The sequence below is a fragment of the Thermobia domestica genome, chromosome 6 (assembly GCF_964235325.1).
Source record: "Thermobia domestica chromosome 6, izTheDome1.hap1.1, whole genome shotgun sequence".
NCBI lineage: Eukaryota > Metazoa > Arthropoda > Insecta > Zygentoma > Lepismatidae > Thermobia > Thermobia domestica.
Window position 1 is genome coordinate 12,720,981 of NC_137459.1, and position 16,254 is coordinate 12,737,234.

Below are 16,254 nucleotides of genomic sequence, written 5' to 3' on the forward strand. Positions count from 1 at the left end.
TTGCTAACAGCCGTTTGTGTACGTGACTTACGGTGGGATAGTTTCTTATGTGGTCCCAGCGGTTTTGACATCTGCTGTCGGCCACTACAACATGTCATTTGATACATTATTGAAATAATTATGGAGAAACAAACAAATTTTGTAGGAAAAAGTGTTTTCGTTTGAGACTTCATTTACGAAGTTACCAGCATTGAACTGTGATTTTTATCTTATTGTAACATAATTTACAATGAAGGGATTGGCATTTAGCAAACAGGGCTCTGCACGAAACATTTTACCTACATTTTTTTTTTCTTTTTTTTTCCTATGACCCTTTCCATGATGTATCAAGTATGTTTAAAACTTTCGTTCGGCCTTCAGGGCCGCAATGGTGCAGAGCCTCGTGGAACAAACAATATTCCATTCGATGTGCTCATTGGCATTTTTCATCCATTCTTTCATCTCCAATCTTGGTGACCTGGAACCATTGGATGTTTTATTTAAATCTGCAAGAGCTCTCAATTGAAATGGGATCATTTCGTATACGGTGCGATACACGAAAACACTTTAAGATGCAAAAAAAAAAAAAAAATGATTTTCAATGTTCTTTTCAATTGTTCTTAAAAAAAAAATACCTTGCTATTTAAAATTTTCGGGTGATCATCTGAGACCCGTGATGGGAGATTCTGAGAGACAATGAGAGGGATAAATGTGATGCTCCGTTTGATTTTCTATCTCAGTTTACTTGTTTCATTCTTTTACTTTAACCATTTATAGTTTACAACTGTGCCTTACAAGGAATCTACGCTATAAAAAAAAATCCCTGCTAGTTCACGAAATAATTAATTAGAACACTTAAGAGTAAATCACGTCATTACAAGAACTAAAAACGCTGTATAGGAAATACTCGCATTATCATCGGAAACAATTTGAAAATTGATGTAGAGAATCAAAGAGCTCATTGATGCGTTCTGCAATAACTACATTCAAGAAACGGAAATTGACATGAATCTTGATATAAAGAATTTCTAGTCCTTTATACACCATACAGATAGGAAAGACGCAAACAAGAGTCTCACATATAAAAACTAAATATCAACCAACAATAACGAAATTACCAGTGCATAAACCAAACAATTTTTTCTACTTATACATCCCACATATGACTGTGCGCTTCTTAAAGGACACGAAATGAATATAGTTCTTCACTCATTTGTACTATATGACATGTCTGTCTCTGAAATTGAGAAAGCCATAAAAACGCTCAAAGGCAGAAAAAGATTGTGGACTTGACGGAGTCCCACCATGTATAAGTAAGGGATACATGTACCCACTAGCTGCCCCTCTAGCACGTATTTTTAACTTTTTTTTTGGCGGAAAGAGAAGTCCCGACAAAGTGGAAAACTACAGCCACACTCGAAAACCACATTCGAATAGTCGTGCTAAGCGCATAAACAACGACTTTTGAAAGTATTCTTTATCAACGATGCTCATTACACATACTGCCCATAATGTCCTCACCAACGTGACTTTTGACCTGGCAGATCCACCGTTACGTACCTAATTCTTCTTGGTGACTTTATAGCCGCGCTGCGCACTTTGAGGATAAAAAACAGGTTGATGCTATGTATACATACATCAATAAAGCTTTCGATCTGGTTAACCATGACGTCCTTTTAACCAAATTGAAATGCTTAAACCTCTCAGATTGACATTAATTTCTTTATATCTTAAAGATCGTCGGCAAAGGGTATTGTACCGACGTATACAAACTGACGATTACTCAGTTCTCTCAGAAGTCCCTCAGGGCTCAAAACTTGACCCACTTTTATTTTAAATTTGAATTAATGATATTTCCAATTGGCTGTAAAATTCATTTAGCCATCTATACGCAGGTGACCTAAAATTCGGAAGATATATTAGTATTGCCAATGACTCGGTACACTGTCAAAAAAAAAAAAAAAAAAAAAAAAAAAAAAGCTTTTAAATAATTTTAGTACAGATGTTGAGATGAAAATATATCAAGTGTGTGTATATAAAGTGTGCTTCGCGTGTCCAAAAGCGTTCATTCTCCAAAAACAGGATCTAGTATGACATATTTAAAACAAATCTTCTCGACAAACAGTTCGAAAACAAATTGATGACATACATTTTGCATATTTTGTACATACATCTAGGACACACTTGGGCAACACAGTATCTGCAGGGGGTGAATATGTGTCATCTGGTATCCAAAGAGTGTCCGTAATGTGTACAGTATCGCACTGTGTCTAAAAGTGATATATATATTCAGTGTATCTTTACAAATTACATAAATGAAGTTTCCAAAGGTTTCAACTCCATGAGCTCAATGATTCAAATGGTGACAACTCATGTAAGAATATATGTATAAAGTAGAACTATTACATTGGCAAAGTTGTTATTAAAAGGATCAAAGTGTTTAAGCGTCTTGGGCCACTTTTGACACCCAACTAACATTTTCCAACCTCGTTAAATATATATATGAGCAACGCTTAGAGAAACTTGGGGTATACGAAAAGAACTGCGCGATATTTCAGGAAACAACGCACACCAAAAATACTATACATATAATGCAATTGCTAGATCGAAACTGGAATACACTACCGAAATCTGAAATCCTGCAAGCGAAATGTATGGCCACAAAAGCATACAATCAAAATTCGCAAGGTACTTAGTTTTCAAGGGAACAGGTATACATCCTAAATTTGAAGCATAACAATGTTTAACTAAACAACTGAACATTGTATCCCTCGACAGCAGAAGAAAAGTTAGGTTACTCTGCATTCTATACAACATTTTAAACGAAAAAAAAAAAATCCAATTCTCACAAGTACTTGAGCTTCTGAAATTTAAAGTTCCCAACGTCAGAACACGTACAAAAGCTGGCTTATTTCATTGTAGAACAATATAATGAAAAACTCTCCTATTTGGAGCATTCATATGCTTCTATATCAATTTATGTATTCTACATGTTGGCTGTGTTTACAGTATATTGATACATGGTTCATTGACAGATTCATTTTGAACATAATCTTCATCTCGTTCTGCAGCTTCGTGCCATCTTAGAGCAACGGTATGTATGCCTGTAAAATAAAATTCTGAACTGATCCATCGCAACCAATGTTTATCAGCTCAACATCACCACAAGAGAGTCAACATTTAAGACTTGGTCCCAGGAAGGGAGTTCTTGAGTGTCCTAAACATATTGTCATGCGATGGTCAATTAACATTATGTCACACTGTTGTTCACCTCTTTGTGTCAGATTCGAAGCGGTGCAGTCAGGTTTCATCTTCTCGTAACGATTCTTGAAGCAAATTCCTCATCTTTCTCGTACCGTCCCATGAGTTCGGTGTATATCGTTTCTTGTTTCTTCTTGTGTTCAAACGTCATCTTTCACAAAATTTCCTCGACTTCAACTGATTCAGAATTATACATACACCTGCTTTTCAATGCGCACGTGAAGCAGTATTTCTTTCACATCTAGCCGCCTATCTACCATAATCATGTCATTGAAGCGCTCCATCTTATTCGATGTTCGTGCAGTCTGTGGTCTCCGAGTGGCAAATCGTGAATGTTAACCTGCTATTACGAATAGAGGATCTGTATGTTTACCAGTCAACGGTACTATGATCCACAACGGTACCTCTACACCCTTTTTCAGTCTCTTTGAGTGTTTCGCATTGTCTCATTTCCACAAAAGAGAACCTCAATCATAGCTCCTTGCTTTTGTCAAACATCAAGTGTAGCAGCCATTCTCAAAGACTGTTAGCAGGGCACCAGGCATAGGCTTCGGTTGAACTAGTTGATAATAGAAGCGCAAAGAATGCTTTTATGTACTCCGTAAATAGTAAATATATAGAATGAACAATGTTGGACATTACTTTTGGAGTGGCTCTCATAATAAATAATTCTCATGTTTCAGAAATATGCCTAATAAAAGTTGTCAGCTCCTGTAGGACAATTTTGCGTGGGCAAACATGAGATCTAAACCGTTCACAGGTTCGCACGTGTGGGGCTTCACACCTTCCCAAAATATTCCTAACTCATCATACATGTTTACAATTTCTCAATAAAGCTATACTTCTTTAATTGGGAAATAATTGATGCATCATGAAAATTTGATCTTACACTTCATCTATACTCATCCTTACAAAAACAATCTAGTTCTATTACTTTATTTTCTGAAATTATAGGAGGTAGTGTTGGGTGCAGAATAATAACCATTCAATACTACGTAGATATGGTGGCTCTCAGTGTTGGATCTGCCAAACCCTCTAAAGCTTTGACCATTTCAAAAAAAAAAAAAAAAAAAAAAAAAAAAAAGAAAGAAAGAAAAGTAAAAAAAGAAAAAAGTGGATGCGCGCCTGACCGTACATGACTCAGGACGGAACAACCCAAGACTATTTGCAAGCATAGCATATGTATTAGATACTTTGACTTCTCGAGAGATGTAACATCTCTCTATCTCTCTTCCTCTCTGTCTCTGTGCATATGTATGTTAGGAGAGGAATCTTGAATTAAAATTACATAAGAGAAAGAATTGTTCTTCTTCCTTTTTTTTTTTTTAAAAATGTTACTTATATATTGAGCATCATCTGGCAGATAGATCTTCAAAACTAATAAATTCATGTGTTAATTAGTGTTATATATGTATGCTGAATGAATAAGCTCTTTTACCATTGGTCAGATTAGTTGATTTGATATGCTATTTCTTTCAAAAGGATGAAAAATCTGCACGAAACCACAAAGTACGATGTTTATTTAACAAGTTGGTGAAAGCAACAACACTAACAAATTTCATTAATTTATACTTTACAAAAAAAAAAAAAAATGTAAAAGTAATAAAGCTAAATCGTATTTTACAGCCGTCTGCATCCTTTGTTATGTAATGTTATTGTAGAGACATCAAAATTAAATAAAAAGGAAAGCCAGAAAAAATAATATTGTATTTCAAAGAACAATACTAAGCTATGACCTCAACTTTATGGAGAATATAAATGAGAAACCGTGATTTAATATTTTGCATGAGCAACCGGGCCATGAAACTCTCATGAGAAATCATATACACAAAGAAAATTAAAACGCCTTCAAATAAAATACAGATTTTTTTTTTTTAACTCTAACATAATATGAATATACATGTTTAAAAAGATTACCAAGCAATATTCTTTCGCTTCCAATATTTCTTTGAAATTATCTTTAAATATTTTAGTCTGTAATAGTAAGTATTAATTACACATAAACACTCGTTGTGGGCTTGTACGTTATATAAAAAATAATTGGACACACTTTGAAAAATTAGCAATAGCTTTTATATATATTTTAGCACCATGAACCCAATATACTAAAAAAGAAAAAAAGGAACATTAACTTAATAGTAAACATGTTTGTACATTTCTAAAATCACATTAAAATATCTTAAAAGTTAAACGATGATTAAATCACAGTCATTTATCTAATATAATATAAATAAAATAAAGAGTTTGTTTGTGTGTCTGTCTGTGTGCGGCCTGGCGACCAGACAAGAGGACCGAGAGTTACCAAATTTCGGTCATGGGTTCAGGTTCCAGACCAAGACGAAACGCTCTTTTTTTAAAAAAAAAAAATCAAACCAAAGGGGCCTGAGGGGGAGAGGCTTTTCCGAAACATGTAAAAGTAGTACAAACTGGCCGATATTACTGTCAAATTCATAGTTTTCGTGGTCGCTGAGATGAATAGTGATAATCCCACAGGCGTTGACTTTCAAATGGAGCCCCATTGTCTACGTGCCAGAGGCGTATTTTTTTTTTTCAAATTCCGAACCAGGGGTTCTTAGGGCGCGTTTACCGGGACATGGAAAACTAGTAAAAAATGACTGATATTTTTTTCCTTTCGTTATTCCTTTCCCTTCGTGGATATTTTGTCTGGCCCATACAAAGAATGGGTATTTCAGCTAGTTATAAAATAATTCATACTAAGAACTTTATTATTATTATTATTATTATTATTATTATTATTATTATTATTATTATTATTATTATTATTACTGGTTGACACCTGGTTTAACAGGTGTCCCTGTCTCCAAGTTGTTCGTATGGAAATGAATCAGCATCTTTATATTGTCTCTGTTGCAGGAGCAATTAATGGTTTTGAACGAGGATAGTATACCGTACTCAAGAAACATGTGTTTTCTGTTTCCTTTTCGATTTGCAGTAGAGTTATACACACGTACGAAACATACACACACACACACTTGCAAAAACAATTAGCCGTACCAGCTAGTCAAATAGTTGGTGAGCACGCCTTTTTTGCAGGCGATTCCGGATTCGATTTTTGGAGGGAGGCCATTGATCTAGGTCCGCATTTCATATAGCCTTTGTGTTGAGTAGGGATAGGCACTACTTTGGAACTAGACTCAACTCGGTAGAGACAACTTTGAGATCGACTCGAATTCAGATAGAGTTTCGAGTCGAGTCGAGCCAAAACGAGCTAAATCGAGCGAAATCCTGTTTATAGTTTCAAGTACTCTCTTCCAGTATCGAGCTCCTCCGTGGCTAAGCGGTTAGCATACGCGTCTTTGGCGTAGGAAACCCGGGTTTGATTCCCGGCGGGAGCTCATGTGGTTCGGATTCCACGTTAATCAGTAGGCCCACGTCTCATATAGCCTCGCTGCTGAAAGGGACGCTAAACTAAAATCAACTCAACTCAACTCTCTTCAAGTATCCTACATAGATAATATAATTATTATCATTGATACTACTGCTACTACAACTTAATAATAATAATAATAATAATAATAATAATAATAATAATAATAATAATAATAATAATAATAATAATAATAATAATAATAATAATTGTAATAGTAATAATATAACAACACCATGTATAAACATGAAAGATAGGCTGTCTGAATACAGAAAAAAAAGCTATTTGACTGCCGACCTCAGTAGTCGTGAAGTATAGGAGGCAAGGATATCGCTCACGATATTCTGGGTTTGGGTTCCAGAGGAGCCATTAGTCGGGCTCGGGCCAAAACTTGTTAAAACTTGTAGGGCGCCGACTAACCATATTCAAAACTACTCGGCCAGGGTTTAGGGTTTCAAGGGCTCGAGTGACTCGGCTCACAGCTCATTCACTATCGAGCCGAACCGAGAAGTGAACCGCCCAACAGCTCACCTAATGGCTCATACCAACCGATCTCGCTCGAGCTGATGGTTAACTTAAGCCGAGCTGATGGCCCACCCCAATCGGCCCGGCTCAGTTGAGCCGAGTCTAACCGAGGTGATGGACTTGTTTCAACCGAGCGGCTCGAGCAGATGGCTCACCTGAGCCGAGTCAGTTGCTCATCCCAAAAGAGCCGGCTAAAGCCATGGGCTGAAATGAGCTGAACCGATGACGTCCCAACCGAGGCGAACCGGTTGACATCACTACCCGGGCTAGGCTTCTGCTTGAGCTCAAAAATTCGACCGTGCAGGTCTCACCCTTGATGGTAAGAACTACAGTATACAATTATATTAGTGCTCACGACTTTTGAAGCTGTCTCGTTATTTAATAACATCATATTGTCGTGTCGTTATGGAGATGAGACGAGACGCAAACACTCGAGCAGTTGTCTCCTCTCGTGAGCAACACTTAAAGTGTTCCATATTACTGCTTATAAGGGTTTTCACACTCGAGACTCGTGATGATATCGGACACGGGCCTGAATTATGTTAGATTTTCAAACTAAATTTCCGAACTAATTTTAAAGACCCACCCCTACTTACCTTTATTATTTTAATGAAGTGTTGTTTTAACTGTACTTATGTACATAATATATATGCATAACAAACCCAGGACCCCTAAATAATACTCCTGGAGGACCTCTTACTCAAAACACACGACTTATTAACAGCCTGGGTAAACATTTGTGCAAACTTGAGAGTTTTCATGCCGAACGAAGGAAGATACCTTGTGGGAAAAAAAAAAAAACTTTAGCGATGGAATTAAAAAAAAAGAATATTATCCTCAGGTTAGTGTTGAGAGAATATTTTTTTCAAAATTTAAATTTGATAGGCGAATCAATGGACTTTTAATACATTGACATTGTATCCACTGAGTTGCGAAATAGTGTACCTAAAAAGGAACTTTATTTCCCAACCATCTCCAGATTAAGCTAACAGTTCAATACATTTGAATGTGACTTCCATTTATATTTGTACTTATTCTTAACAAACACGGTGATTATGAAGGAACGGCTGTACTGTACAAAATAGTATAGAAACATCTCATGCATATTTCTATCATCCCGCAGTCAGACTCGAGACTGAAACACAACAGATGGACTTTCTGTTTTTAAACAAGATAAAGTGCCTAGCTAAGGATTTACATTGTGAAGATTGTATAGTGAAAATTATACAACTAATTTTACAACTTAATATACATATTACTAAGTATTGAGCCCCCCCTCCCCGTTGCTCTGTGGTTGGCGTACGCGTCTTCGGCACAGGAGACCAAGATTTGATTTCCGGTAGGAGCTCGTGTGGTTCATATCACACGTTAAGCTGCAGATTCATGTCTTATAGAGATTTGCTCCTGAAAGAGACGCTAAACTATAATATTACTAAATATATATATATATATATATATATATATATATATATATATATATATATATATATATATATATAATGACTTACCAATGTGACGTGAATTTGTCAACCATCAAATCCGTTTTATGTTCACTTATTCCACTGGATATTAATATAACAATTTAAAGACACAAGTGTATACGCATATTCGGAATCAAGCACATACACATACACAAATAAAACACTTACAAGTGGTACCTCGCTGCATCAAGCAATGTTATTTTCAAATAAAAGTCATCTTCCCATTTGTCTCTATTATTTGATTCACCCACAGATTTATCATACATATATATTTGCACATTGCACTTATTATTGTTTTTAGCATTTTCGGAAAGGGTTCAATGTTCTCTCTTCAGCAAAAGAGTCGGTTTTCTGTATTACAAAGAGGGTAAGGGAGGAGGGGTGAATCTATATTTTATGAATGGATAAGAGTTTAAAAAATATGTACGAATCATACCGCTTCCGGCACAGCCCTAAAGCATTTATTTTAGCGGTGTATTACTAACTGTCCCCTGACAATGATACCCTCTCCCCTCTCAAGTTGTAAACTGAGAAGGAACAGAAACATATCAAATAACCATACTCTCAGTTTTTCAGTTGACAGTAATAAAATTAAGGGTAAGTAAACATCTTTTGCAGAGTCACGTTTTGCTATTTTTGAACATTTCTCTGAATTCAACAACACAACAGTGGAAATAATGACCTGTTTTATTACTTCCAACCATCGTTATCAACTGCAAGTGAAAATTCCCGAAAGTCATCGAATCATCTAAATTTTTGTTCTTTTCCTGTTCTCCTGAAGGAAGAGTGAAATTATGCTACATTTGGCCAAAGTGTGTTAGTTATGCCATATTTAACACCAAGATGCTAGATATTGCTTATATTTACCATTTCTTTCTCTTTCCAGTCTAATCAGGTCATGATTCCAGGAGTTGAAAGAAAGAAACGAAAGATGAACGAAAGATGTATTTATCAAACTCGACTCGACTCAAAACTCAACTCGAGTAAATTATCTGTGACCCGTACCCATCCCTAGTGTTGTTAGGGGCGGTAAACTTAAACACACTAACAAGGAAGAAACATAAGTTTTTGATAATTACACATTATCCATCCGGAAGTAATCGTTCCAAGAGCATTTAAAAACTCACTTTGTACGCATATAGGAAAATGACAACGGCCAATTCGTGTGTTCAGCATACTGCACCATTCCTTGCAAACGCTCTGAAACTATTAAATTTGTAACGAATTTTCACGAACTTCTCTGATGTTTTTCTTTACGTCCTATGGTTTAAACCATGCGAATCTTTGTCTGCCAAGAACATTCTTAATCCAAAATGATCTGTGTTGCCGGGGTAAAATACTCGTCCTCTATCGGTACTCCGAACAATCCTACGAGTTGCAAGCCCGATATTTCTGTAAGAACCTCATATTGAAAATATTTCAAACGTAAATGATTGCCCTCAACAATTTGAGGTTTGTAGAAGCTGAACATATCAGAAAATATGCAGAGTGATTATATATGTACTAGCTATTGCTAGCAGGGGGCTACGCCCCAAGATGACTACATTTGCTCGGTCAACGCCCTCGCATCTCTTACGTATCAACTTTTGCATCAACAGTGAAACTCGTGCATTTGCTCTTCATATTTTCTAAATTTGCTCAGCTGGAGGCTTTGTCCACACACACGCCTTTGCTCGGATTCGCACCACTTTCTGTATGTTCCAATATCAAGTTTCTTTTCCTATTACAACAGATAAGATTTTGTATTTCAAGAAAACACCAAATTGAATAACATAGGGATTTTTTCATTCCTCTTTACACTCCTTAAAAATTAAAAAAAAATGTCAGTTTTGCTGTTGGTTAATGCCGGAATACTTCAATCATGCCAAAATTCATCATTCTAATCCTGCCGCAAGCGCCTAAACATTTTGCAGTGTAGAAGACATCCCATATATATAAAATGGGGAAGATTTTTCAGTTCCCCATAAAACCATTCTAAATGTTGAAATTTTTATGTTTTACTGGTTTGCTTAGGTGTTGCTAACAAAAACATACAACTTACCGAATTTCAAGTTTTTTTATAATTCCAAATACCTAAAACATGAGATTACAGTCCAAAAAAAGACTTTTTAAATAACATGGGTAAATTCTTCATACCCCCTTTAGACACCTAAAAATTTAAAAATATTCACTGTTGGCAATTTTCCTGTGGGTTAGTCCCGGAAAGCTACAATCATGCCAAATTTCAATTATCCACGTAAGCAGGAAGTACCCCCTTTAATTTATGTCAGTTCATGTATTTTTATATATAGTTAGGACATATATACAGTATATGTATATATACAGGGTGAACAATACGCAACAAAGTAAAAACGTAGCTTTCAAACCGTTGAGATTAGGACCTATGTTTAATATAAACTTTTCTGCTTAGAATCAACCATACTACCATTTCCCAAAATATTGCCCCTTCCTCCTGGGACACCCTATATATATATATATATATATATATATATATATATATGTGTGTGTGTGTGTGTGTGTGTGTATTAAGAAAATAAAATTTGTAAAATATATTAAAATCAGGAAAATAAATTATGTAAATAATATAGATAAATAAAAGTTAACTCATAACAAAAATATCTATTGCATATAAACAACAAATTGTTCAAGGATTGTGATATATATATATATATATATATATATATATATATATATATTGTTAATATTACAGTGACTTGTGATATTACAAGAGCGAAGAAAATTGACATCGATGTTGAATGTTGCGGTTCTAAAACCAAAGCAAATGAAGAAAACCTTTAATGGTAACCATTTTATCTTCGCTTGACCTCCGACCTACCATGAGCAATAGACTGGGTCATCTTTTCTTGTTTAGGAATTAGGGGGAACTTACGTTAGTTGGGGTTGACTTCTTGCCGCAAAGAACGGCAGAGAAAAACCATTTCGTTCAGCTACAAAGTACAGTAATTTACCATTTTGCCCACGAAAAAGGTCAGAGCGTCTTACAAATGTTTCAGCTGGGGAAAGGTCATTACTCAGAGTGTTGAATCAATAAGAAGTAATAAGAAGATACTACGGTAAGACACAGAGGGGATTTATTTGTTAGAGAACTATGTAGCTACAATAACATAAAATAACATTCATTATATAAATAAACATAAGTCTTTAAATATTTAATATAGAAATACTAGCAACAATTACCCACTTCGCTGGGTTAAATTAAGAAAAAAAAAATAGTAATATGTTTCTTTAGTCAGTCACTTTTTACTATTAGTAAAGCGCTCTTTGATATTGGTCATTTTAGATTATTTTTATATATTCCCTCTCCTCCCCATGTTGCAGGCCATGACATCGGAAGTGTCATTGTTCATCTCAGCGACCCTGAAAAGAATGAATTCGACACTGATATTGGTCATTTTGATTTTACCTCTTCCCTCCCACAATTTTTGTCGGGTTGAATTTAGATTTAAATGACATCAGAAGTGTCACTGTTCATCTCAGCGACCTCAAAAACTATAGATTCGACACCAATATCGGTCATTTTCTATCATTTGTAAATGTCTTTCCCCTACTTTAAGTTATATCGTCAAAGTGATCTGACAAAAATAATCTCATGTTCGAACTTCATCTAGGTTGAAAATTTCATCGAGATCGGTATTGTGGTTCAAGAGTGAAGTCACATAGACAGTCACTTTCATTTTTATATCTCCGCCTCTGCCTCCGCAACCCCCTCCCCTTCCCCTACGTTGCACCGTCAAAGTTAAATGATAATTATCCCAAGCCCGAACGTCATCTATATTGATCGACATCGGTTGGGAGGTTCAAGAGCTACTAACGAGGAAACGGTCCCAAGTGTAAACAACCGATTTGGCTGGGGTCCTGATATGTGTTACGGGAGACCAAAGTAGGAGACACGTATTTTGTCGTTTGGAAACATACGCAAAATTTTCCGAAATATAGGGCCCCAAAGTGGCTCTACATGCTATAACTAGGAAGCGAATGACGTTACTTGTACACAATCGATTTGGCTGGGGTCCGAATATGTGTTACGGGAGACTAAAGTAGGAGACTCGTATTTTTTCGTTTGGGCACATGCACAGAAATTTCGTAAATATGGGGCCCCAAAGTAGCCCTACATGCTATAACTAGAAAGCGAATGACGTTACTTGTACACAACCGATTTGGCTGGGGTCCGTATATGTGTTACGGGAGACCAAAGTAGAAGACACGCATTTTGTCGTTTGGGCCCATAAACACAAATTTCCGAAATATGGGCCCCAAAGTGGCCCTACATGACATAACTAGAAAGCGAATGACGTTACTTGTACACAACCGATTTGGCTGGGGTCCGGATATGTGTTACGGGAGACCAAAGTAGGAGACACGTATTTTCTCGTTTGGGCCCATACGCAGAAATTTCCGAAATACAATGTGTCTCCTACTATCGTTTCCCGTAACACATATCCGGATTCCAGCCAAATCGGTTGTGTACAAGTAACGTCATTCGCTTCCTAGTTATAGCATGTACGGCCACTGTGGGCCCCGTTTTTCGGAAATTTGTGCGTATGGGCCCAAACGACAAAACACGTGGCTCCTACTTTGGTCTCCCGTAACACATATCTGGACCCCAGCCAAATTGGATGTGTACAAGTAACGTCATTCGCTTCCTAGTTATGTCATGTAGGGCCACTTTGGGGCCCGTATTTCGGAAATTTGTGCTTATGGGACCAAACGACAAAATACGTGTCTCCTACTTTGGTCTTCCGTAACCCATATCCGGACCCCAGCCAAATGGGTTGTGTACAAGTAACGTCATTCGCTTCCTAGTTATAGCATGTAGGGCCAATTTGGGGTCCCGTATTTCGGAAATTTCTGCGTATGGGCCAAAACGCCAAAATACGTATCTCCTACTTTTGTCTCCCGTAACATAGTGGACGAGGTGGCTCAGTGGTAGAGCGTTCACCTCTGGTGCGTGGGGTCCCGAGTTCTATCCCAGCTCCCGCCAAGTGAACTTTGTGGTTGACAAACACAGTGTACGTGGGTTTTCTCGGGGTTCTCCGTTTTCCTCCCACTTTCTTCATTCCACCATTTCATTCATTATTCATCACCGTCTCCTTTAACCTAACCGGCGTGACCGTGGGACGTAAAACTCAAAGATTTCATTTCATTTTTTCTCCCGTAACACACATCCGGACCCCAGCCAATTCGGTTGTGTAAAAGTAACGTCATTTGCTTTCTAGTTATAGCATGTAGGGCCACTGTGGGCCCTGTATTTCGGAAATGTGTGCGTATGGGCCCAAACGACAAAATACGTGCCTCCTACTTTGGTCTCCCGTAACCCATATCCGGACCCCAGCCAAATGGGTTGTGTACAAGTACCGTCATTCGCTTCCTAGTTATAGCATGTAGGGCCACTTTGGGGCCCCGTATTTAAAAAAAAAATTCTGCGTCTGGGCCCAAACGACAAAATACGTGTCTCCTAATTCTTGGTCTCCCGTAACACATATCCGGACCCCAGCCAAATCGGCTGTTTACACTTGTGACCTTTTTCTCGTAAGTTTAATCCATTTTTATATATAGGTGTCCTCTCCCCTCCCTGTCCCCTAAGGTCTTCCGTCAAAGTGATATGATAGAAACCACCCCAGGTCCAAATTTCATCCATATTGAAAATTTGATTAAGATCGGTCCTGTGGTTAAAGCCTGATGAAGTCACAAAGACAGTCATTTTTGTTTTTATTCTTTTTATTCTATATCTCCCCTCCCCCAACCCTAGATTCCACCGTAAAAGTGGAATAACAATAACATCTCAGGCCCGAATCTTATCTATATTGAAAGTTTGATCAAGAGGTTTTGTGCATCAAGAGTTATTAAGTTTCATTTATTTTTATAGATTTCTCCCCTCCCCTTACCCTTCCTCTAAGTTCTACCGTTAAAGTGATATGATAGAAACCACCTCAGGTCCAAACCTCATATATGTGGATTTTTTTTAAGAGATCGGTTAGAGGGTTTAAGCGTGATGAAGTCACAAAAACAGTCATTTTATTTTTACTATTTTTACATATATCTCCCCTCTCCCCTCCCCTTCGTTGCACTGTAAAAGTGAAATGAAGGAAACATCCCATGCTCGAACCTTATCTATGTTGAAAGCTTGATCGAGATCGGTCGAGCGGTTCAAGAGTTATTAAGTTGTATTTATCTCCTCCCTCCCCCGCCCTAAGTTTTATAGTTGCAGTGATATGATAAGAACCACCTCATATCTGAACCTCATCTAAGTTGAAGATTTGGTTAAGATCGGTAGGATGGTTTAAACGTGATGAAGTCACAAAAGACAGTCACTTTTATTTTTACTTTTTTCATATATTTCTCCCTCCTCCCCCTCCTCTTTGTTGCAATGTAAAAGTCAAGTGAAGAAGACATCCCAGGCACGAACATTATCTATGTTGAAAGTTTGATCAAGATTGGTCGGGTGGTTCAAGAGTTATGTTTGATTCATTTTCAGATATTTCCCGTCCTCCCCTCCCCCTAACCTAAGGTCTTTCGAAATGAAATGATAAAAAAAACTTCCCAGGTTTGAACTTCATATATATTGGAAATTTAATTGAGATCGATCGGGTGGTTGAAAAGTAATTAATTCACGAACATAGTCACTTTTATTTTTATATTTATTGATTTTTGTATATCTCCCCCTCGACCTACTTTGCTCCGTCAAACTAAAATTATAAAAAAAAAAACAGTCCCGAACACCATCTACATTGAAAATTTGATCGAGATCAGTCTGGCGGTTCAAGAGATTAAGAGTCACAAACATAGTCACTTTCAATTTTATAACATTTTATAATATGTATAAAACTCAGGTTTCTGTGATATACCATATGTTAATCCCGGCATATTGTTATAGTTCTAATTTAATATAAATGCGTTTACGTTTTGAACACACTGAGAAAAATCCGTTATCCGGACAGCGGTATATTGCACCAAGGTACAAATATACGGAATCCTTATGTTTACAGGGGCCGCGGTGGCTCAGTGGTAGAGCGTTCACCTCTGGTGCCGTTTTCGATCCCAGCCCCCGCCAAGTGAACTTTGTGATGGACAAACACCGTGTGCGTGGGTTTTCTCGGGGTTCTCCCGTTTCCTCCCACTTTCTTCATTCTACCATTTCATTCATTACTCATCATCACCGTCTCCTTTAGCCTCACTGGCATATTGTGGGACGTAAAACTCAAAAATGTGTTTTCATTTTTTTCCTTATGTTTACAGTACGGACCATACGCCATATACACATTGCCCTTTCTCCCGCTTATATAAGTCAAAGTCTTTTATTAGGTCTGCTACGTGTTCGTAGTCTTATGTAATTTCTGCTATGTTACATAGGGGTTGGAAAATGTGTTCATATTATTTCATTAGCTCTGCTATATTCGTAGTCTCTGTGTAATTTCTGCTATGTTACGATGGGTCGTAAAATAGAGGTTGAAAAAAGTGCTCATAAAAGAGAACGAATACACCTCTGCTACTGATTCGTATCCTCTGCTGTATTAAATAGGGGGTGTATTCTGTGCTATGTTAAATAGTGGTTAGAAAATAGCCCATACTCTTTTATCAGCTCTGCTATGTTCGTAATGT